This window comes from Maniola jurtina, chromosome 17 (assembly GCF_905333055.1).
Source record: "Maniola jurtina chromosome 17, ilManJurt1.1, whole genome shotgun sequence".
In the NCBI taxonomy this organism is placed as follows: Eukaryota; Metazoa; Arthropoda; class Insecta; order Lepidoptera; family Nymphalidae; genus Maniola; species Maniola jurtina.
This window is the reverse complement of record NC_060045.1, coordinates 3,132,784-3,158,597: the sequence shown is the minus strand read 5'-3', so window position 1 is coordinate 3,158,597 and position 25,814 is coordinate 3,132,784. Positions and strand designations below refer to the sequence as shown.

Here is a 25,814-nt window from a genome sequence, read left to right as displayed (position 1 = left end):
GAAATTAGAGTTGTTCGAGTTTGGAGGCTTAAGTTGCTGCTAGTCTTACAGGTAATTGTCGCACGCCACATCTTGTGAGTTATAAGCTGTGTGTTATATACCTACTCCGTCATCTAATGCGCTGTGACATGCTTGACAAATTGTTACAGTACCGTCGTTCCTTGTCGAAAAAGCATGAACTTATTTCACCAACCCGCGCTGATGGAATAAGTTCATCTGTCAAGTTACAACACATCACTAATATCCTGCTTACGTCGCGCTAACCGGTGTTTTCTTAATTCCCGGTTAGAGCCCTGCTACAACAATTAGCCAATACGCAAATATTTGGGCCAACATTTGTATATTGCTAAGATTCTTATGCTTTTCTGATTCCAAATCATAGTCAAGAAAGCATCACTCTGTATGTTCATTTACGGTAACAGTGAATGCGGAACGCCTGTGGACAGTCCATCTGTCAAGTCGCGCTACATCACTACCTGAATTCCTGCCCACGTGCCGCGCCGGCATTTGCTTAATGGCCAGCATGGGTCCCGCTGCGCGATCATTTGTCAGCATGCGTGGACAAATATTTGCATAATTCTCTTATTTTGTCATTGGATTAATGAGACCACTACTAATTTCGCCGCGCCCGAATAATTGGCTATCAATCACTTAGATCTGATAGCAACTCATCGCCGGCACACTACTGACCACGGTTCTCCTCTCAGAATAAGAAGATAGGCTACAATCTGCCACACCAGAACATTATGAAGAACTCTAAGATATGCAGGTTTCCTCAAGAAGACCAGAAATATCACACTAATATTATAAAGGCGAAAGTTTGTATGTGTGTGTGTGTGTGTGTGTGTGTGTGTGTGTGTGTGTGTGTGTGTGTGTGTGTGTGTGTGTGTGTGTGTGTGTGTGTGTGTGTGTGTGTGTGTGTGTGTGTGTGTGTGTGTGTGTGTGTGTGTGTGTGTGTATGTTTGTTACTCCTTCACGCAAAAACTACTGAACGGATTTGGCTGAAATTTAGAATAGAGATAGATAATATCCTGGATTAGCACATAGGCTACTTTTTATCCCGGAAAATCAAAGAGTTCCCACGGGATTCCGAAAAACCGAGCGGGCGAAGTCGCGGGCATCGGCTAGTAGAAATTATAAATTTCCAAACCCCTGCCGGAAATCAAACCCGGGACCTCCCACTAATAAAACCAAAACACTTATCACTGCGCCAGAGAGGTCGTCAAAAATCCATATCCATACCTAATAGTCAATACTAGATTATATTATATGTGAAAGTGTGTCTGTCTGTCTGCTAACTTTTCACGGCCCAACAGATTAACCAATTTTGATGAAATTTGGTACAGAGTTATCAATTCGCTTATATCCCGAGGACGGATATAGGCTACTTTTTATCCCGCAAAATCAAAGAGTTCCTATGGGATTCTTAAAGGCCCATCCGTTTAACCGATTCACTTATATGAAATTTGGTATAAAGGTAGCTTGTGTTCCGAAAATCGACATTCAGGCTACTTTTTATCCGGGGAATTTACAGCGTTTCCACAGGATTTTAAAAACCTAAATCCACGCGGACGAAGTCGCGGGCATCACCTAGTATTACTATTTATTATCTCTAATAATAACTTAGTTTACTCTAACTTTACACTGAAGTCTTAAACCAACAACCTGGATCATGCCCGAATACCGCTAGTCGACTTGTGGACGTGCACCTTTATAACCACAAAGATATAGTGGCGAGCCGCGTCCATTCATCAAACCGATGGCTATCTGCCGTATCCAGCGATCTGCGCACCGCGATTGTTATTAGTATTGTGGCTGTTATAATAGGCCCCCTTGAAGTGCCTTGAAGTTGTTTGTCCTTCCTTACTTCATGACTCTTCCTGGATAGACCAGTAAAACGTACGTAGTAAAAGTTTATTCTCCCTTTACAACCTCTCGCACTGCCAAGGGTCACTGATACAGATCTCTTATAGAGATAAGTGCTTCCCTGTCCACTTTTTCTTTATTTTTCTTTTTATTGCTACAATTTTCTGGTACAAATAAAAAAAACGTTACTAATGTCTTCTTAGAATGTGAAGCACCAGGCTAAACAAGTACGGATTGGCAGACTTTACACACCTTTGATTTTTCTTTATTTTTCTTTTTATTGCTACAATTTTCTGGTACAAATAAAAAAAACGTTTTCTATTCTACCCCGACTATGTCTTCTCAGAATGTGAAGCACCAGGCTAGCCAAGTGCGGATTGGCAGACTTCACACATCTTTGAGAATATTATAGAGAGCTATCAGGCATGCAGGTTTCCTAACGATGTTTTCCTTCCTATGCATAGCTTCTTTTAGTGCGACACGTCTCGCGGCTTTCCCAGCGCTCTGTTGACGAAAAAGTTTCGACAAACCGTTGTCGCTTCGGCTGTGCTTAGGCTGCATCATCATATAACATCACCACAATCAACCCATCGCCGGCTAACTACAGAGCACGGGTCTCCTTTCAGTATGAGAAGGGTTTGGACATAGTCCACCACGCTGACCAATTGCAGATTGGCAGACTTTGAGATCATTATGTAAGAACTCTCAGGCATGCAGGTTTCCTCACGATATTTTCCTTCACCGTTATAACGAGTGATGATGTAGAGGCATGCAGCCTCTTTTAAGACCGGCAGCTGCGAAGAAAGCAACACACAATTAATTGTTGATATATCAAGCTCTACAAATTTCGATATCTTTCTACGATTATATTATTCCAAATTGCCCTTTTTGTTCATTTTATAATTTCGAACCTCCCGAAAGTTAAGAGGTGCGTGCCCGGGATCGAACACCCGACCTCCCGAATAGGAGGGGGACGTCCTAACCACTAGGCTATCACGGATCTTTTGCTTGGACTGCAGTGTGCATAAAATATTCGTGTTGCGTAAGCCCGTATGTCCCGGAGGCAGCAATTCCCACTCTTGTAAGCGCAATGCTCTGTGAATTACTGCCCGCCTGCCCACGCTCTGTGCCTTACCCGCTCGTATGTTCATACCGTTATTTTTAGAAATCAGGTTTCAGGGAAAGTAACGAGTTTTAGCGGATTTTGTCCCAAAAACTTCGTAGATCCATGATACTCAATATTAGACATAAGAAAGTGTCTGTCTGTGTGTTACCTTTTCCCGGCACATCCGCCAAACCAATTTTAAGGGTACAGAGATGGCTTGAGTTGTACTTTTCAATCCGGAAAATCAAAAAGTTCCCACAAGAGTTTTTTAAAAATTTTAATCCACACGAAGTCGCGGGCATGCGTTAGTTACTTGAGTGTAGAAAGTAATTAAGTATACATCATTGCTTCGTCCTTTGAGATTAGGTATACATTGTAGTAATACGTCTAAGTATAACTATATATTATATAATTATATATAATATATAGTTATATATACAAAATAAAATATTTACTTGAATAAATAACTTGTATGTTTATTTTCTTTTTAAAATTTTGTTTATTATTTTAAAAAAATGTATACTTTCAAAGGATGCAACGAGTTTCTAACGACTCCATTTTTGAATTCCAAGTCCTGATTCCTCAATCTGGACGATGCAGGGTACAAATACTTGTGAACCATAGGGATTCCTAAGGAACTGTTGATAGTGAATCAATATTTTAGATGCCAAACATAGACTTTATACCTCCAGTAAGTACGTAATAGTTTATGCAGTCATGTCCCAGCGTTTTACCAAAAAATGGAGATTAAAACAACAAGGGAGATGAATTGTAAATTGTAATCAAATAAGTCGTAAGTTACGTACAAGAGATAATTTTAATTTGTTACACTTGATAAGAATTTAGCACAAATCTCAAGCACTTAGAATTTACGGAGGGCAATAAAACAAACCCACATTCTAGCTTCCGCAAGGCTACCAACAATCATGAGCGTACGACTTACATTATTATGCATGTAGATAATCAGGCGTATAACAAAAGTGACCATAAGCCTTTATCTAAGCCGATCTAAATCAAACGACACGGTCCATAAGAGAATGGCTTCTATCCAACTTAAATAAGAAAGATTTATTCGTTCCCCATCGTGCATATGAATTATATCCCGAGCGTGACTGATTGCCGTTTAGACTTTTAGAGCCAAAACACGACGACACACGGAAGAATCAAAAAAAAAAGACACGAACCGAGTGCATCAATCCACGGCGATTTATTACCCATCCAAGCGTAGGAGGCAACTAAAAATTAACCATGAACACAACTACCGGTTACTCTTAAAATTTCCACGGTAAAGTAATAGTCGAGATTAAGAGCACTGTTGCCCCGGGAGCCACACAGAACAGATGCTTATTAGAATTTATACCAGCGCCGAGCACCTACTTTATTCTTGAAGCACGTTTGATGTAGCGCTCGCCGTTTTTTAAAACACCCCAGGACTATCGTCTATCGGTTTTATTAGAAGAAATATTGTGGCGGAAGATCATGACATATAGGCTGAGCTAGTTAGTTTGCCTCCGAGGCATCGGGACGCAAAATGGGATAATTCAACGGAGTAATTCGAGCTGTCGACGGGATATCAGCCCGTGGTGACGCAGAAATACGCATCCAGTAATGGGCAATGGCTACCTCTAAAGTAATAGCAAATTCAAGGCTGTTCAGTAGCGAGCGGCTGTGCTAACTCTTTAATAGGTGTATCGCTGGGCGGGGTACGATAACGTTTGGTTGCGAAAGACGAACGGAATTTGCGAGTGGGGACGTAATTTTGAACGCACCTTGGGTACCAAACACGCCAATTGGTCCGGTCTTTGACACTTTGATATATTCCACTATTAGCGAGTGAATTATTAATGGGTTTAGTGCACTGTGGTATACTTTATTCGCAATTTTGTTTTCATAATTAGTATTTATTTTGACGTAGAGCAAATCTGATGTCTTTATAAGTTTTTAGATAACTTTATTGTCAGGATCTGACCAGAAACTGAACACTGATAATAATAGCGTCATATTATCTGCATTGTGCGAAAGGTACAGAAATTCTTTGAGAAGTTTAGTAGGTATGTTGCTTTTATAACATGATTCCGAAAGAAATCTTAGATCTGTCTATACATAATTTGAAACAATGATCAAAATTATTCTTTATGACTTATTTGTTACTTTACTAATGGAACATGTTGCCATCTGGAAAGAAAGAGTACCTAACTGCTCTACTCACTACTGGATTGACCAAACAAAAATGTTGCTGGCTGCAACTTGCTTATGCATATGACTTTATGGAGCTAGGTAATAGGTACTATATCGATGCTTTATGGCCACTTCATAGAACACGATTTTTATTTGAAACTAGCTGATGTCCGCAGCTTCGCCCGCGTGGATTTAGGGTCTGAAATGCCGTGGAAACTTTCCCGTGGGATTAAAAAAAAAAATATGCAAATCGGTTCAGAAATCTCGGAGATTTCGGTGTACATAGGTAGAAAAACACAACTCCCTTTTTGAAAGTCGGTTAAAAAAGTAGCCTATGTTACTCCCTGGCCAATCCTCTACTTGTCTGTGAAAATCCCGTCAAAATCGGTTCAGCCGTTCCGAAGATTAGCCTTTTCAAACAGACAGACAGACAGACAGACAAATAAAAATTTTAAAAACGTGTGACTCAGTTATGGTATCGTTCAAATAACCATATGAGCTTAATATGAGGTAGTTATTTCGAAATTACAGACAGACATTCCAATTTTATTTATTAGTATAGATAGGCCTTTTTTCTGCTGATTTTCTTACTAACTTTTTAGTACAATCTGATTTTCTGAACTAGTGACAGAGCGTTGATACGCTTATAAACTGGGGTCGTGAAATAAAAAATTGTATTTCCGTTAAAAAAAACATTTGATCAATGAGGTACTAGTTTAGTATAATTTGAAGGCTTCGATCTATTTACACGACTAATTCACTTAACTACTGACATACGACTCTAGCGATCTCGTGTAATGTAATGTAACTGCTTTACTTAAGGGGAATACCTTCACTCGAAACTGGAATAAGTGCCGCGGAAGATAAAAGTGAAAGTGTGTTTATTTTGCACCTATAAGAGGTGCAAAAGCCATAATGAAAAATCATCATGAGCAACCCATCGCCGTTTCACTACTGAGCACGGGTTTCTTAGAATGAGAGCCAAGCCAAGTGCGAATTGACAGAGTTCACACGTTTTGAGAACATCAAAAAGCTTTAGGCATGCAGTTTCCTCACGATGTTTTAACTAATGGCTATTACGAGTATAATGTTATCACACTAATATTATAAAAGAGAAAGTTTGTATGTGTGTGTGTGTGTGTGTGTATGTTTGTTACTCTTTCACGCAAAAACTACTGGACGGATTGGGCTGAAATTTAGAATAGAGATAGATTATACCCTGGATTAGCACATAGGCTACTTTTTATCCCGGAAAATCAAAGAGTTCCTACGGGAATTTTAAAACCTACATCCACGCGAACGAAGTCGCGGGTATCAGCTAGTAGTTACATAAAATTCCAATTGCTAATTTCCAAAACCTTAGATAGATAGATAGATAATGCGACCAATATTTATTTTATTTTTATTTATTTATTGTATTTACCTAATTATTTGGTTAAATAAGAATTAATTTTGTCACACAAACAGTCAATCACAGGCACAGAATGGCACATCGTAGCTCGATTTGATTAATCTACTAACATCTAAATGATTATGATTGCAATCTAAGGCAATTTGCAATTCATTGAATAAATGAAACTTAAAAGGTAGTTTTTCGTCAGTTTCATTAATGAACATTGTTGTTCACACTTTTTGTTAATCAGATTTTGTTTTTTTTTTAAACAATTGGCATTTGCTAACCAGTTAAAATGTTACTAATTTTAACACCAACAAACTTTATCATCCAAAGAATTTGGAACAAACTAATTTATATAAAAAATTAATTAAGATTATTAAACTAATTTATATTAATTTATTTACGCGCGTATTTTTAATCATAAAGAAGACCCCCTCTTTAATTTTCAGTATCTGCACCCGGGGAGGTGAGCTAGTTAAGTAGTTTTATACCAATTGACGCAATACAAGTTGAGTCATCCCGTATAAACTATGTTGCATACTCAAATGACTTCCTTCTGGAAGTCATTTGAGTATGCAACATAGTTTTCATAGGCATTAATTAATTAATAGGATTTTTGCAGTCCAATTTGTAAATAATGCTAACCCGCGGCGTGATTCGCTATCTCCGTGAGCAACACTGAATGATAGCCACCGAGCCCATTTGAGATTTATTTTTAATCCATCGAAGGTTGTCTACGAAAAAATATTTCAATATCACTCAGTGAAGCAGAAATCTACCAACAAATAACAAATGAGCTTGGTGGCTTTCATTCAGTGTTAGAAGTGAATCAACCCGATAGAAGGGGGCGAGTTGCGACACTAAATCTTTAACATAATTTGGTCTCTTGTGTATCCAGGTATTATTTGCTTAGTCTCTACTAGAGACTACAAGAAACAGTCACATGTTCGATCTTTGCCTTAATGAAACTAGGTACAACACCATACTTATTACGACAGTAGTCATTATTCCATGGAATGCAAGGCATACGTGCGGTTAGAGTTAACTATCAGAGTTAACTATGTGTTTGTGGACCACATTACCAATCACTTTTGATTTCATTCGTTGATTCATACTACATGCAATTCTAGAAAAGTTTGATGAATGAAACAACACAGTACCTAATAGGTATATTGAATGATAAAATTATTTCTCTAAAATCCATTTATTTCTCACCCTCAAGCTTAATTACATTTTTTTAATACTTAATAATATTTTTTTACTATAAATTGTTATTAAATAGGTACTTACTTACTACAGAAGAAACAAGTTACTTGCAAAGTCATTTTGTACAAGTTTACAAGTTTTGGATGTGCGTTTTTATGGTTCCATACCTCAAAAAGAAAAACCGAACCCTTATAGGATCACTTTGTTGTCTGTCTGTCAAGAAACCTACAGGGTACTTCCCGTTGACCTAGAACCATGTTTGGCAGGTAGGTAGGTCTTATAGCACAAATACAGGAATAAATCTGAAAACTGCGAATTTGTGGATACATCATTTAAAAAAAAATTAAATGTGTTTAAATTTTCAAAGTTAGATAACTATACCAAGTGGGGTATCATATGAAAGGGCTTTACTTGTGTATTCTAAAACAGATTTTATTAATTTTTATGCATAATAGTTTTTGATTTATCGTGCAAAAGGTCGAAAAAAAACTCGAGTACGGAACCCTCGGTGCGCGAGTCCGACTCGCACTTGGCTATTTTTTTTTCTTAGTCTACGAATCGAAAAAACATTGGAAAAGAGTGATTGATATAGAGAGCAAATCGATAGTAATATTACGCTTACAGGATTTTCCGGCGGATTATTACAAAGTAATTAAATCTATTCCATGCACGATTCATTAATCATGAATCGCCTTTCATTTCGTTGCTTCAAGCTTGATGCAACGTCGTGTTCATTGTTCTTTTTTTTGTTGATACGGAGCGAATTTAATTTTGTCATTTCGATGGCAATTGTCAAGCTGATTTGTTGTAGAGTGATGAAAGATACTAGGGTCACCATGTCCTACTGTTTTAATGCAGGACAAGAAAGAAACTCATCATATAAGCCTTGTATATAGAGCAAGTAACGATCATAAGTGCTTGATGCATTTATGACCGTATTTATGGCTTGTTTACAAAAAACTAGAACGCTTGTTTAAAGACACGATTTTGCCAAAAGAGTAAAGAAGGAAACTATATCTGCCTTTAACCAGAATGGTTGGTTAAAGTTAAGCTGTGAAATTGTTAAAATTGGGTATGTCTTAGAAATAAACCTAAGCAAATAAAAAGTAAGTAACACAAATAGAAAATAATGCCTATACAAAATCACAACAGAATATTTACAGAACGTTAAGGTGTAAAGGTATCAGCTGTAAAAATAATAAGAATGGTTTGTAATATTGTGTGGTGCGATATTGATGCCATTTTGGTTTTACTCAAATCCTTAAGTTTTAATAAATTAAAAAATCTTAAATAAATTCATTTTCATAGGTAACATTATTGTATCAATTTCCTATCAACAATTAATATTTTAAAACCAGGACTGGCCCAATAAAAACAGATAGTTTGGCCACCCTAAATATAAGTCATGTTGGTATGATTTTGTAACGTTAATGTAGCTGTAATGTTTGGTGCGATGAATGTTCTATTGTGGTTGCTATCGTCTTTTATATTGCATTGTAGTGAAAAGAAAAGACATATTGAAACTTGTAATAGAATTCTCATTTGTATTCGCATTGAATTGTTTGGACAGTTACAATTGCTTGTCATAGAAAGTGCACCTACTGTACATTTTTTTGCTATGCGGTGTTATAGTAGTCTATTATAACATCAGGTATGGCAACAATTTTATATAACATTCCTATATGTCTATCCGTGTAGCTTTCGACCATCTTTGAGTTGAAAAATTTGTACAATTGTTGTAGGGACTTGCATCACGCAATTCGCATAGCAAAACATTAGCATTAGCTAGTCACAAATAATGAATACTAAGTAGTTAATTTTCATTAAAACTTTTAAAGGCTGACTTATCTATTTAGGTAGGTAGTCAAAAAGTCTTGATTATATTCAACATATAGCAACATATTTAAGCATTTTTTAACAAAAACTTAAAGATATTTTGTAAAGCTTTTAAGTATATACCTACATAGGAAATACAATCTGTAACTACTCGTTAGCCCAGTATCAAGAAAGTCTTTTAATCATGGCTTTCAAAAGCTTTTATTTCAAGCGTCTTCTATTCAATTGTATTTTATTTAACCCCCGACCCAAAAAGAGGGGTGTTATAAGTTTGACCTGTGTATCTGTGTATCTGTCTGTGGCATCGTAAACATCTGTGTATCTATCTGTGGCGCCTAAACGAATGAACCGATTTTATTTTTGTTTATTTTTGTTTGAAAGGTGGCTTGATCGAGAGTGTTCTTAGCTATCATCCAAGAAAATCGGTTCAGCCGTTCGAAAGTTATCAGCTTTTTTCTAGTTACTGTAACCTTCACTTGTCGGGGGTGTTATAAATTTTTAATTTACACTTGTTAAAAATATTTTTTACACTATCTCAAACTAATCTTTGTCATAAAAATTGGTCCAGTAAATCAAAATTCAAAACTAAAAGGTAGTTAACTAATATATTCCAATTATAAATTTCAATCAAGTCAATTTAGTTTTAGTTAAACCTAGAACCATGTCAATTTAGTTTAGTTAAAGTTGTCTCTGAATGTTTTTAAGCTCATACCCAAGGATCTACGTGCAAGTTTTCTTGCTGAAGTTAGCTGTAATTATGGCATGACAATGTCAATTTCTGCAAGTTTTTCTATTGAAAACACGTAACTTCCACGGAATTTCTTACGAGCACATATACCACAGATTTATAAAACTGTGCCTACACTTATGTCGTATAGGTGCTATAACATCACTACCCATCACTACCCATGTTATAAATGAGAAAGTGTGTTTGTTTGTTGGTTTGGCCTTCAATCACGTCGGAACGGAGCGACGGATCGATGTGATTTTTCGCATGGGTACTATAGTTAAATACCTGGAGAGTGACACTGGCTACTTTTATCTTGGAAAATCAAGAACTCTTTGATTTTCCGAGATAAAAGTAGCCAATGTCCCTGGATTTTTAAAAATATAAATCCACGCGGATGAAGTCGAGTTCATCAACTATTCATGTGTCATGACGATATCACAGACCGATGGTTTATCTTCTCTTCTCTCTCTCTTCAGAAGTTAATGCTTGCAAGAGTGTTTACAGTACCCACAAGCATAAAACATCCCGACAGTCCAGACGCTTCACACTGAGAGAACTGATTTAATGACCTATTACTACTACCGTAACACCAGCTCGTCCGCACACGATTTGTGTGTGGGTAATGATAGAGCCGAGATCTGAACGAAGCGAATGGATCTGGACAAGGACAACGCTATACATAAGAACATCAGTACCTACTCCTCGCTTGACAACAAGGTGAGAACCGAGGTGAAGTGAGTGTCGCTTCTTTAGTGATAACCAGTTACTAGTCTGTGGTACAAAGTGACTTGCCAGACCTAGCTTCTGCAAGTAATCTTGCCAGTGGACACTTGGCATTATATATTATCTGTCCGAGTAACAAACATGGCCGCCACACACTTTGCATTTATTTATTATAGTTTTGAAAACTAGTATCAACTGCTTATTGTGTAGGTACTATGTAGCCTGCCTCAACAGTATGGTATTAGCCTACTTCTCAATACTAAATTTATTTCTTTGTTCCATGCTATATACCGGTAAGCTAAAATACGGTATTTTAAGTTGCCTAGCTTTTGCATTCGAGTTCGTTTACTTCATAAGTTTGGTAGAGTTTTTTAAGCTACCACTGCTGTAGGTATTCCGTTAAGGCTATGATATGAGTTATCAAAGAACTTCCTTACTAACCGGTAGTTCTTCTATACCCCATTCTTCCTTATTTTGCTTAAAATATAAACAAATCTAAATATTAAGAAACCTTCTTTGATAAAAGCGAAAGTAACGCAGTTTGCCCGGCGCTTTAGACCTTCTGGAGGTTAGGTACTAGGTAGTAGGAAGGTTTTCACCCGTATCATGGTTTCAAATTATCAGTTCGCGGTAACAAGGTCTTTGGGCCGCGTATGAGTCTGGAACTCTAACGATACGTTATTTTAAGGGAAATTTCTATGGAACAGTTAACTATAGGTACAATAATAATTTATGGTTACAGCATCTCTGGCGCAGTGACATACTTAGTTAAGAGTTAAAACGAACCAAGTTTTGTCCCCGGAAGAATAAATTTAATAATTTTAAAGTGTCTTTATAAATACGAACAGGTTAGATTTAATTCGATAGTAATTTATATACTAGCGCTGAATAGTGCTAAACAAAAATTTCAATCGATTGAGATATCGATTTTCCTTCAAACGCATTTATGTAGTCAGGAAGTGCGAGCCGTTTTACACGAAGGTAGTTATTTAGCACTATTTTTACATATGCCCGCTATACGACCGATACACGGCGAATCGATTACAATAATCGATGTCCCCAGGATGTTCTCGTTGCATACGATTAATAAAACACACGTTTATTAGAGCAATTTTCTCTTGAACCCGTTTGCGAAGACACAATGACATATTGACAGTGTTAGACTAGTTTAGTGATAGGTACGTGTCACACTTATTCGGAAAATCTGGATTTTTTACATAACAAATCAATCAGCTTGTTTGCGTCCACAGCTGGACATGGACATGGGCCTTCCCAAGAGCGCGCCACCACACACGGTCCTCCACCTTTCTCATCCACCCACTTCCCACTACCCTCTTAAGGTCGTCGATCCAGCGGTTTGGAGGTCGTCCCAGATATAACAAATAGTTACTTAATTTTTAACTGAATTTTTGGCAAACCGCCCTATAAAGTCCAACTGAATAACACGCATAATTTGAATATCATAACTGTTTTCAAAGTCATTTTATTCTAAATAACTAGCTTTTTCCTGCGACTTCGTATGTGAGAGATTTGAATAATACCAACGTAGGTACAGGTTAAACAGCTTGGTCTAGAATCTTGAGATTTTGCATGTATTTTTTTCTTCCAACACACTAAGAAAGGATTGCCAGAAATGCCACCTGAGTGAAGCCGAGCTGGTGCCGATAGTCTTATACAATTTCTTTTGACATGCGTAGAGTCGCAGATGAATGCACATACTTGCCGTTGCAATTTTATCGGAGCCTGTCCTTCAATGATTTGTAAGTCTTGATCACTGACCCAAGGATTCACATAACCTGAATCTAGCTAAAACAAACACAGTTATTTTTGCACGCCTCTATGGCAATAGACATAATGAACACATTTTATAATGTGTTCTTCTTTCTGATTTGCGTAGAGTTGCAGACAAATGTAGCAACACCCTCGCCGTTCTGGTTTGATGGAATATGTCATCGACTGAGCCCAAGGCTGCAATTATCGGAGCCCGTCCTTCAGTGATTTGCAACCCTTAATCACTGGCCCAGGGGCCAACATAAACCTGAATGCAGCTAGAACAAACACGGTTAAGCTAAGCGGATGGACGCATAAAAATATGTTGCTTGATTTACACTGTTGCATGTTGAAGTATGTTGAATACACTTTGTTTTGATTTTCTGTTATATAAATACGCTATGCTAATGATATTTTTTATATTTAATTATAGCCTATCAAGTTTTCTATGTAATATACTAGATGATGCCCGCGACTTTGTCTGGGATTTAGGGTTTTTAAAATCTCGTAGGAACCCTGTGATTTTCCGGGATAAAATAGCCTATGTCCTTCCCCGGGATGCAAGATATTTCTGTACCAAATTTCGTCAAAATCGGTTGAACGGATGGGCCGTGAAAGACTAGACAGACAGACATACACACTCTCGTATTTACAATATTAGTATGGATTTGTCTGTTTTACTGCCATAAAAACTTTGGTTGAATAAAAATATTTTTGTTCAAATAAACTTTTACAAGTGCTTTTCAATCATCAAAATAATCTGGTTTGGACTGCCTTCTCTACCGAGAAGAACCCGCAACAAATACAGCAGAACTAGCTAGAAACTCGGCAAATGATGATAATGACTCGTATTTATGTATCTATCATACATTTAACCATACAATTTTTATGTTATCGTCCCATCTAATTATCTCGTCTTTGGTATTGCGCGAAAATAGAATGCAACTGATTGACAGTAATGGGACAGGCCACATAAATTGCCTTTCCCGCCTCAATTAAATTCCTTATCTAATATATTAGCTACACAATTTGTTATTCATTACACGCATGGCGAATGATTTATATCTCGCAACACCTTTTCAATACATATAACAAGAGAGAAAGGTAAGTTTGTTATGTAAAATTTAATTCGGAAAATTCCGCGACTTAGTCCTAGTCTAGACTTAGACTAGGACCCTATTAAAGAAACTCCTCGCTAACTTTTTCGGCTCCAGATCATGAAGATGTATAGGTTTCGCGTTGCGAGTTAGGTCAAGAAAAATGGGCGTATCTGTCAAGAAATTCAGCACAGACAGACAGAATATCGGAGTGAGTAAATTGGTGGTAGATACTACATACACCCCGTTAGTACTTTAGGTATAGAGTTCGTTAACCTGTTGGTCTTAAGCATGATCTCTGTCAGGTGATAGATAGATAGATAAAAAACTTTATTGCACACAAAACGTGAAACAACCAAGACGAAACAAAGAAACAAAAAACTAAAAAAAAAAATGTATGCAAAGGAATGTGTGATATTGCCATCCCATCGGACTATATGAGTGAGGTTAGAATAATCAGAGTTAGGATATACATATAACAGCTAATTGCTCACTCACTTGTGCACTTTACTATCTTCTGCATAGTTTGGTTATCTTTAGATTGACCGCCGAAATTCAGTCGGAAAGAGGAATATTATTCACGTTAGGGATCCGTACTTATGGAGTATACTACCTATGTTATTCATGTAGAGAATGGAAGTCATTATTATAAATGTAAAAGATAGGTTCTGCATCAGTGAGTAGCTGTTATTGGGGGGCAAAGAATCATCCAAATATATATTTTGTCATTATAAAAAAAAAATTGGTTGTCTGTAAAGTCGGTTTACTGACGATAGTTGAACGTGACAACCAAGGCCGATTGTGCTTCTTTGTCTCTCGTTCCGCGCTCTCGCTTGCACTTCAAGCCGTACATGGAACGCCTCAGAGCGAGGTAACGCCGCATGAGTCATGTTTTTCGTGCGTGCAGCCGGCTCTATCGAATTATAAGACGTTGTCACGTCAAAAGTAGGTAGGTATACATTACAAATCATCATTGTACTATCATTACACTATGGTGACATCAGTTATTGACCATTGTACTTATTAGATGGTCGTCAGTCAGAGTAATGATAAAGCCAAAACTGTCTTATCTTGGTTAATGAAGACTGAACATACCTAATACCTAATTGTTTGATCTCCTTGAAGCATACTAGTCTAGGTAGCAAGATTTGTAAATCTGCACGAGCCATAAGAGCTGCCAGAATGCCAAAAAGCAAGATTTTTAGCAGTACGTACTGTAAACGGGGAGGATTTTAGCAGATCACGTCAAGCTAACCTCTGTTAACGTCATAAGCATTTCTTCAATGCGCCCGATGCGGCTGGCGGCATTTTTAGTGTTGAAAATTGTGATATTCACTTTTATGCTCCTTTGGTTCTTGTTGTCTTAGTAAATACTTAGTTGCAAGAACTACGAAGCTTAGTTCAATAAACATGATAGGTACTTAACTTAATAATTTGGTGAGTGTTAAGTTATTTCTAACCCCCGACCCAAAAAGAGGGGTGTTATAAGTTTGACGCGTGTATCTGTGTATCTGTCTGTGGCATCGTAGCTCCTAAACTAATGAACCGATTTTAATTTAATTTCTTTTGTTTGAAAGGTGGCTTGATCGAGAGTGTTCTTATCTATAATCCAAAAAAATCGGTTCAGCCGTTTGAAAGTTATCAGCTCTTTTCTAGTTACTGTAACCTTCACTTGTCGGGGGTGTTATAAATTTTTAATTTACACTTGTCACATAGACACATTTCTAAGTCATTTAGTAAACTCTTTAGTAGTCAACTTGCTAAAATCCTTTCAAGTAACTTGAGTTACTGGCTAATAAATTACAACACTAGGAGCTACAGCGAACAGCTAGTCTCCCACAATTTATTAGACGTCACACATATCAAGTGAAATTATATCGGTGGCAACTTTAATTTAGCTTCGGGATCGATATTATCGATACATCGATGTATCTGCAATTACCGTTCCAATACAGCTGATTTATGCGATAATGACGGTGCATTCACACAGCGTGTTCATATGGCGGAATACAGAAGTCATACGTAATTACGTTCCGGGGCAATATATCGAATTATGATGGCGTTAAGTTAGCGGTTTTCTTTGGCTCTTTATATTCTATGCTATCTTGGTACTATCGCATTAAATATACCTGACACTTTCTATGTAAGTTAGTGAGACGGCTAAGTGGCATTTTGTATTATACAAAGTACAGGAAACAATATTAATTTCTTTAGGTCTACGTGGACGTCCACTAATGGACAGATTTCTTGTAGCAATTACCACAACATATACGATCGTGTGGCTTTGGCCTCCTATCAGGGTGGTCTGGGATTCAATTTCGGGCACTAAACTATATAACTTTTCGGAGTTATGTGCGTCTGCTTCAAGGAAAACATCGTGAAGAAACCTGCATGCCTGAGAGTTCTCCATAATATTCTCAAAGTGTGAGAAGTCTGTTATTCCGCACTTGGCTATGTGGTGATCTATTCTCACTCTGAAAGGAAACCCGTGTTCAGTAGTGGACTGGCTATCTGTCCAAATGATAATGATGAAGAAAAAATCATCGATTGAAGGTTTCCAGTATAAACCTGTGGTCACTGAATGTACGGTCGGCCTCAGAATTCGAGTAGCAATCCGCGAAACTATTCCGTCAAAAACCTGTCGCACTTATGACCTTTTTCTATAATCACGCCACACACACCTAACGCATGTGCATAACCATGCCACGCGGTGCTAAACGACTTACGGCCTTTGACTTACCTATCTACTTATTAGATAGGTATACTTATATGGCAAATAGCGCAAGCGTTTTTAGCCACGTGGCCGAATCATTAAGGTGCTACTCGACTTACGGCCTTTGACTGTACCTATCTACTACTATTAGATATACTTATATGGCAAATAGCGCAAGCGTTTTTATTTAGGCCTCCAACAGTTCTGTATAGAGTAAAATAAATATTATAAAGTAACAAATCTCGCGTCGGATTTGTCATGATCATGAATTTCTCAATCATGTTGTCCAACAAAAAAATCGTCCGAAACGTTACTCATAGCAACTTATTACAAAAGAGGTTTCACTTCCACGAACGTCACGTCTCACGAGCAATTGGAAATATTGTTTACGAAGACAGAGTTTACCTAGATGTGTCTAGTTTAAGACTGGGCTTCATGTAACATCAAGGCAATTTCTAGACAAGCGCGCTGCGTTAAAACGCGACATCATATTATATCATCACCGACTTTGGTGTGATAGCAGTCAATCGCATGTTTATTAATTTTAAAAAACGTCTCTTTTATTCTTTCCTTTTTGAAATGAAAAATCAAAGAAAATGATTCTTTCCTCATCGATTTACATCTGATAGAAAAAAATCCTATGTAAGTAATTTCTCAAAATTCTTTCTCAGTGGAGGTGTAGCGGTTGCCACATTCGCAAGAAGATGTCGCTTCTAAACTCAATCAATCAACAACGCTCGAAACACGAACCCCAGCCTGATAACTCACGACCTACGCCTAGATGGCAGCACGGGTAGCTTAATTGGAATACAAGGAGAAACACGCAACTTTCAATCACATTGACAGAGCGTTTACCAAATTGCACTATATATAGAAGTTTCGACGCACAACCGTCGGCCCAGCTGGCGCTACCGAGCACAATACCGCTCGGTTGGGAAATTTCCCTATTGCTACGGTCGAGCACACAGCCACAGCTCCCGTACAGAGGTATAGACGACCCACGTCAGACGGTCATGTAGATTGACAGACATATTAAAATTATATATTATATTATATTATTATATAATATATTTAATTTGAATTCAGAATTCATTGAAACAAGTGGTGTTGGCCTAGTGGTTAAGAGGTCCTATTGGAGAAGTCTGGAATTCGATACTGACTACGCATCTCTTAATTTTCGTAAAAGTTCAAAGCTGTGTGAAGTCTGCCAATCTGCACATTTATTTATTTATTGGAAGTCTTTATTGCACACACACACATTACAGAGAAACGATACATAAAGGATACATACTTAAGGAACTATACAAACTATACTATATTTCAATCTGAGAGGAGATCCGTCCTCTGCATACACATCGCCCGCCTACTAGGTACTGAGGACGGCTAGAGTGCCTTATGACACTTCCAGCAACTCTATTAGCCCAAAAGGTTGGCGGCAACTAAGTCGTGGCCTCGACTGCCGACTACCGTTTTGTTATTGTTCAATATGTTTCCAATAATCCAGTTAGATTAGATAGAAAGCTTCGCACGGTTACGTGAAAGTGGATGCGTGGCCCGAGCCCTTATTTGTTAACGGGTTGCTCTGTGATTGAAATTTATGTCGGCTTTGCCCCTTTTGTCTGCGTTTATACCTTCATTTGTATGAATCAAATCACACTAATATTACAAAGGCGAAAGTTTGTGTGTATGTGTGTGTATATGTTTCTCATTCATTCACGCAAAAACTACTGGACTGATTTAGCTGTTTGGAATGGAGATATAAATGTCCTAGGTTAGCACCGTAGCGAAAAAATTGTAAGTCTATGGTTAACAACACATAGGCTCATTTTGGTCTCGGAAAATCCATGAGTTCCCACGGGACTTCGATAAACCTAATCCACACGAACGAAATTGCGGGCATCAGCTAGTATTTCATGTAGTATAGCTTACGCATTATGAAATAAATGATAATTCATACTTACTTAATAATATTTAGAGCAAGAAATTTTTTACAAAAAGAAAGAACCATCAATTTTTCTTTTCAATGTACCTAACTACTTATTTGAAATCTATGGCAGTAATGGTTGGTGATGGCCTAAAAGCGGTGAAGTCAAATCCTTCTCATTCTGACTGATAAGGATGACTTTGCTAAAAACTTTCATAATTTTAATTTTAAAATAATTTATAAAAATCCAGTAAAAATCTGATCAAAAAATCTATCTGATTAGAAAATCTGATAAAAAATCTGAAATTAATATGCGTTATTTTAAATTGAAAATTATAGTAGATAAGACTCTCTAGTGATACTCTAGTGATAAGGTCGCTCTTTGTTTAATTAAGTGTATCATCTAACTCTGTCTTTGTAATTTTGTAACAATAAAGTTGTTTAAATAAAATAAAATATGACAGGTTGAAAAGTTCAGAGTCAAACTTACGTAATCTTTCGCAAATACGAACGTAAACTAGGTAACCAAAAGATTCATAAACAAGCGCGCGCGCAATCGCGATCGCATCTGTCACTATCTGTCAATTACTGTCAAATCGTGACAAAGGACACGTTGACGGGAGCCGCCACAGACCGCTTTATGACTTTATTATGTCATTGACGTCGCTGGTGTCTCTACACTGTGGTCTTTAAAGTTGAATAAGCGATCACTACCCACGAGTACTTCTATAGTAGAGTTTGTAAACAAGTTTGAAATAGAGGTGATCGTCTTTCGTCTGGGGTTCAATACCGGGCACGCACCTCTTAACTTTTTTTTTAATTCATTATAGGCAAGCGCTTGACCACAATCACACCTGATGGAAAGTGATGATGTAGTATAAGTTGGGATGCGTTTACCTAAAAGAAATTTTTGGAATTATGCGCATTTTAAACGATTTATTATTCACGATCAATTTCATTGCCACCCGGGGCACACTGAACACCGGTCAACCTTCTGAATGAAAAAGAAAGGTTTGGTTATCGTCTGCCACGCTAGGCTGGCCAAATGCAGATTGGCAGACATCACATACCTTTGAAAACATTATGGAGAACTCTCAGGTATGCAGGTTTCTTCACGATGTTTTCCTACACCGTTAAAGCAAGTTTATATCATTTAGAAAAGTTAGAGATGCATAGTTGTACCAAAGATAGAATCCCAGACCTCCAGAATAAGAGGCCACCGTCTTAACCACTAGCTAGACGATCACCGCTTAGCCTCACGCTTACCTACGGTTTTAAGTGATATCCTTACTTTAACGGTGAAGGAAAACATCATGAGAAAACCTGCATGTCTGAGAGCTCTTCCTAATGTTATGAGTATGATATCCATCGGTAGAGACAACGACTAGGTATGACTACACCCAGATAAGTTAGGTGATTGTTGCTGTTACATAAAATCACCTACATACACCATTATAATTAAGAAAAAAAAAACAGAGTGCAATACAAACAAACAAACTAAAATCAAACCAAAAACATACATAAAAAGGTAATTATTTCATACAAAAAACTTCTCGCCAGTGATTGCTTTCTGATATTACAATAGCCATGAAATGAGCCCATCGCGCCACCGGGTTACGCAGTGCGTTTCATTGTGAAGATGCTTTTATACTTACAAATGTAAACTAAGGTTTTTTTATTCGATGAAAAGTCGTAGCCCTTGACACTGATCTCACCTGGTGCTGTGTGACAACGCAGTTTAAGATAGAAGAAGCGTTACTTGGAAGGAGTGTGGTATTAATTTAATAATCCTTTTCTAAAGTTCTGTGTCCAAAGATACCCTATTACTAAGCTTTGCTGTCCGTCTGTCTGTCTGTCAATGGTCTGTATATCATGAACTGTAATAGGCAAAGAGTTGAAATTTTCACAGAGAATAGAAATCGTTATTGCCGTTAATAACATTAAATAATAAAAATCGGCCAAGTGCGTGTCAGACTTGCGCATCGAGGCTTCCGTACTACAGAAGAAGTAAAACGGTACATATTCCAAACATGTCAATAGCTTTAATAGTTACTGAACTAATCGACTGTGACAGACGGACAGACAAACAGACAGCCAGACAGACATACAGACAGCAGAGTGACATTAATAGGACTCCGGTTTTCCCCTTTGAGTATGGAACCCTAAAAATCAAGATGGCAAATTTCAAAATAGCTGCCATGCAAAAAAAATTGTTCATTATGTTTTAATATTATCTTGCACAATGGTACGGAACACTTCGTGTGTTAGTCCGACTTGCACTTCCCCGGTTTTTTCTTTCTATCAATTTTTGAACTTGAAGAAAGAGGCCTCAAGCAGTTGTGGAACATTAACAGGCTGTTACCCACTTACTCGTAACTATAAGCACTATGTGAAGAGGTTGGAACTATCACAAACTAGGGCCTACCGGATTGCACACATCATGATAATATATAATCAGTTAATGCGCGTGTACGTTTGTAATGATAGCCATGTGCGGCTTTAGGCGTTTTGCAAATAGGGGAGAGTGGGCCGAACGTGGATAGTCTTAAAATATTTGACTTGCCTAGTGAGAAGATAAATTCTTTCAATTAATCGGCGATTTTTAATAGTCAAACATTTTTTAAAACAATCTGGATACTCTGAGGAATGAAATCTGGCCTTCTGACAATTTTTATGAAAGTCCAATCACCATCCATCGACTTAACAGTTGGCATGCAAGTGCTAATCAATAAATAAATAAATAAAAATAGAAGGATTTTTTAAAGTAAAACCTGGTATTGACAGTTGAAAATACCAATGAACGTAGAATCAGATGTTAACCAGTGACCTTGAGTGCACAAAGGTACACTCCCGAATCAGATGTTTTAACCAAGTATACAAAGGTACACTCACTCTCTCTTATCTTTGTACACTTAACCGAAACGAAGCGGTTAGTAATCGCTAAAGTACGACATTATCTCTCATTTTAGTAGCTCTAAAAACCAATATATATTTCATAATTAAATCGGTGCCTCTAACCCCAGCCTCCTCCTAGTTTCTTGACACAGATCCGAGTATAATTGCAGCAATTCACCACAAACGCAGGACACGTCGGAACATATCGACGTCGGTTGCTCAACCGCGCCCTGATTGAGCCGTTCATATAATCAGCTATTTATGCCAGTACCACTCAGCCCCGGCGTCCCCTGCGGCCCTTTGTATGCAGCAGTGCGTCATTATTTGTTATGCTTTGACATGTGACATGTATACGTGCCGCGGAAATGGAAATGTTACGATGTTAAGAGGGCTCTCTCCGTCACTCGTTTCATACAATCGTAGTTCCAATTTCATTTGAATATTAAGCAATTAAAGTCCATGAAATTTTGCAGACATATTCTAGAAACTAATATCTGGGTTTTCCAGATTTCTGTTAAAATATTCGGTTTCAAAGTTACGCGGTCTTAAAAAATTTCATACAAATCTTTGAGCCCCTGTAATTTTAAAACTACATATTTTTAGAAAAATCTAAAACACCACAGATACAGATATTAGTTTCTAGAATATGTCTGCAAAATTTCATGGACTTTGGTTGCTTAATATTCAAATGAATTTGGAACTACGATTGTATGAAACGAGTGACGGAGAGAGCCCTGTTAACAAATACACTACCCATATTATATTAATGCGAAAGTGTATTAGTTTATTGGTTTGTTCTTCAATTACGCTGCAACGGAATCTATATCACTGTCGTGAATTTTTTATATTGACATAGTTTTAGACTTGGAGAGTGACAATTTTCCACGGGACTTTTAAGTAACCGAGGACCAGTTGCGGGTATCAGCTAGTAATCTACCTATGAGTACCTATAGCTAACCCATTCAGGTTTCGCTCAGGGTCAAACTAACAGATTTTCAAAAGTATGGTTTGAAAACTACACATAGTTTTGAGAGAGAGATTGCTTATATTTTTAGCGAATTTAAAAAAATAACTTTTTTGAAAAAAGTTTTGAGGTCGATTTAAAATTGTCGCGTTAAATTGTGTTTTCAAATGATTTAGAAATAATGTGAGGTTTGAAAAACTACACGTACCTACTCGTAGATTTGAGACTAGAGAGATTGCTTATATTTTTAGCGACTTTTAAAAAATAACTTTTTAGAAAAGAAGTTTTGAGGTCGATTTAAAATTTTCGCACTATTGGTTTCTTACTGATATAGAAATAATGTAGGCAAGTGTAACGAAAGAAGGAAATTATGATTGGGTTTCAGTTAAATTCCCTCGCCTCTTTGTAATTAAAGCATACAATCGTAACTAATTGATAAAATAATTTGGCAGTAATTGAAGATTACGTAATGGTGTCGGATCACCGTAGGTACCTTCTTTATATAACTGTAGAAACTTAGAAAGCCTTAATTCGATTTGGAGCGGAGGTAATTCTAATAAGTTTTGTTTGTGAAATGAAGTTACATGACGATTACAAGCAGATGACAGAGGTTTCTCTCTTTGCGTTGTACTGCTCATTGCTGAGGGGTGTGACCATACATTAGGAAAATAACTAACGTGCTGGCGTACAAAACGGTGTAAATATCTACTCTTCTGATGAAACTATAATAAGTTAACGCAGTGCCCGGTAAAGCCCGGTGGTTTTTGTGGCACTGAATTTAATAAAAATGCACTGTACATTCTATAAGTTTAATTAATAGGTATAAGTAAAAATAAATAATTTAGTACTTTTTTCGTCCGAATGCTTTTGGCCCTCTGAATACAAAATGGTTAATCAAATAGTTTGCAAGGGATACTGTTTTTTTTTGTATAGATTATACTTACTGATATTTCTTACAAACTCCACTATCGAGTTTTCATGCGAAAAACTCACTCAAAATTCCGATTTTAGTTAAAACAAAAATCAAAAGTCTTTCTTCCGAATGACGAATCAAAGTGTCTCGGATAAAACCCGTAACGGAACCACTGGAGTGTAAACAGTGTGTTAAATGTACAATGCAACGTACAAAAACTAGTTTTGACATCATTTCACGTTGATCAACCTCCGAAAAGGATTGGAAAAACAAAACGCGTGACTGTAGCGACACGCAATTTCAGCGGATCCAAAACGTACTAAAAGTTGTAACTAAGGCTGATATCTATAGAGAGTAATTTGACTGTGCTCAGGCCTAAGTTTTAGTTAAAGTGAGAGAGATTTATATCAGCGACACAACGCTGTATCATATTGTGTGAGCAAAGTCAAAGTGCATTCTATAGATCTCAACCTTAGCTCCACACTGTCTTCCACACTGTCACAAAAATTTCTTTCGAACGACCAGGCCATCGAAGACGAAGCAAGGTGTCAAGTGAAGCGATGGCTGTTACGGTATTGTATTAGTCTGTGATATTAGTCTGTGTAATATCCTAATGTCATCTGTCACTTGTCACATACTTGTCACCTATTTTTGAATTATTGAAGATTTTGTGAACACAAAGCCTAGAAGACCACTAGGTCACAGCGAGTCGTCAACCAGCCACGCCATGACGCCATTGCCAGTAGGCATGACCCTGCCGCCGTTCATCGTTGAAGGTAACAACGTCCCATTGCTATGGAAAAAATGGCTCACACGACTGAAAGTCTATTTAAAGGCAAATAATTTAGATGAAGCCGAAGATGCACGTAAAACAGCCATTCTCTTGCAGTTCATCGGATCAGATTGTCTGGAAATTTTTTACTCATTTGACCTAGATATCGAAAAAGTTAGTTTTGGCGATCTCTGTAACAAATTTACACAGTATTTCACTCCGAAAATAAACGTCACGATAGAAAGGCATAAATTATTTAGCAGGAAACAACTACCAAATGAATCTATAGACACCTATGTCACGGATCTAAAAAATTTAAGTCACACTTGTGAATTTGGTGACATACGTGAAAGCTTGCTCAGAGACATATTTAGCTGGAACTGCAACAACACTTACTATAAAGAAAGGATTCTAATTGAAAAACCGAACACCCTAGAGGAGGCAATAAACATAGCCAAGCGCTGTGAGTCTACTAAACAACAAGCAAAAGCATTGGAAGACGCATCATTACATTTCATAGGACGCGTGTCAAGATCACCAAGTCGCAGAGACTCTTCCCATAGAAACAGGTCCAGACACCAGTCACAGCAAACACGTCAACGCACACCATCAACGTCAAGTCAGAGGAATACATCATGTGGTCGGTGCGGTCAGGTACATAGATTCAAGTGCCCAGCTCAAGGTGTCAAGTGCAGAAAGTGTAATAAGTCCAATCATTTCGCTCAGTTTTGCCGTTCACATCAAGTAAAAGTAGTCAATTGTGAAAATCAGTCTGTAAATAATGAATCTTTGTTTTATGTTGGTTCTGTCTACTGTATACAGGATGATAAGTCTAATTTGTCAAAACCTTGGAATATTGATCTATGTATAAACCAAATACAGGTAAATTTTTTATTAGACACTGGAGCAGACACAAATATTCTATCCATTCACACATACAACTCATTAAATCTGCCACTTTCCAACATACACAAAAGTAAGAACACACTTTCTACATACAGTGGAGAAATTATCCCTCTGGTAGGTCAATGCAATTTGTCAGTGATTCATAAAAATAAGTCATATACAGTTAACTTTCATATTGTCGACATGAAAAGTCAAAATATTATAGGTAGGGATACCTGTAAAACTTTAAATTTAATAAGAAAAATTAATAGTGTTTCTTTCCAGAATTTAACATGTCAAGATATAGTTGATACAAATAAGGACTTGTTTGAAGGTTTAGGTTGTCTAACAGAATTTCAATGCGAACTAACCTTGAAGCCTAATGCAACTCCATCTATAGAGGCATGCAGAAGGGTTCCATTCCGTCTTCATCAACCACTAAAACAAGAGCTAGAATCTATGGAAAAAAGTGGAGTCATACAACGAGTTGAAGAGCCTACTGAATGGGTAAGCGCTCTAGTCTTAACCTCAAAAAAGAATGGTAAATTACGTCTGTGCATTGATCCTAGAAAGCTAAATCAGTCAATTTTAAGATCACATTTCCAATTTCCAACCTTAGATGAAATTAAATCTAGTCTTGCTGGAGCTCAGTATTTTTCAACATTAGATGCCAATAAAGGCTATTGGATGCTCAAGTTGTCAGAAGCTTCTTCTAAGCTCTGTACATTTATTACACCTTTTGGACGATATAGATTCACTAGGTTACCCTTTGGTATTAATGCAGCTCCAGAAATATTTCATAGAGAAATGATAAAAAGATTTGGTGATATTGAAGGTGTTA

General features: G+C 37.3%; 1 protein-coding gene across 2 annotated transcripts in view; it reads left to right on the top strand.

The window, feature by feature from the left end:
- Positions 1 to 15,219: 15,219 nt before the first annotated feature.
- LOC123873689 overlaps positions 15,220 to 25,814 on the top strand; it is a 28,122-nt gene continuing 17,527 nt past the window's right edge. The window contains exons 1-3 of one of the 2 annotated variants that reach the window (XM_045918668.1): positions 15,220 to 15,232; positions 16,207 to 16,210; positions 25,308 to 25,313. The gene's annotated coding sequence lies outside the window, so the exon portion shown is untranslated. Of the gene's footprint in view, positions 15,233 to 16,206; positions 16,211 to 22,817; positions 22,828 to 25,307; positions 25,314 to 25,814 lie in introns of those variants that run through there. The other variant, XM_045918669.1, reaches the window with a different exon arrangement.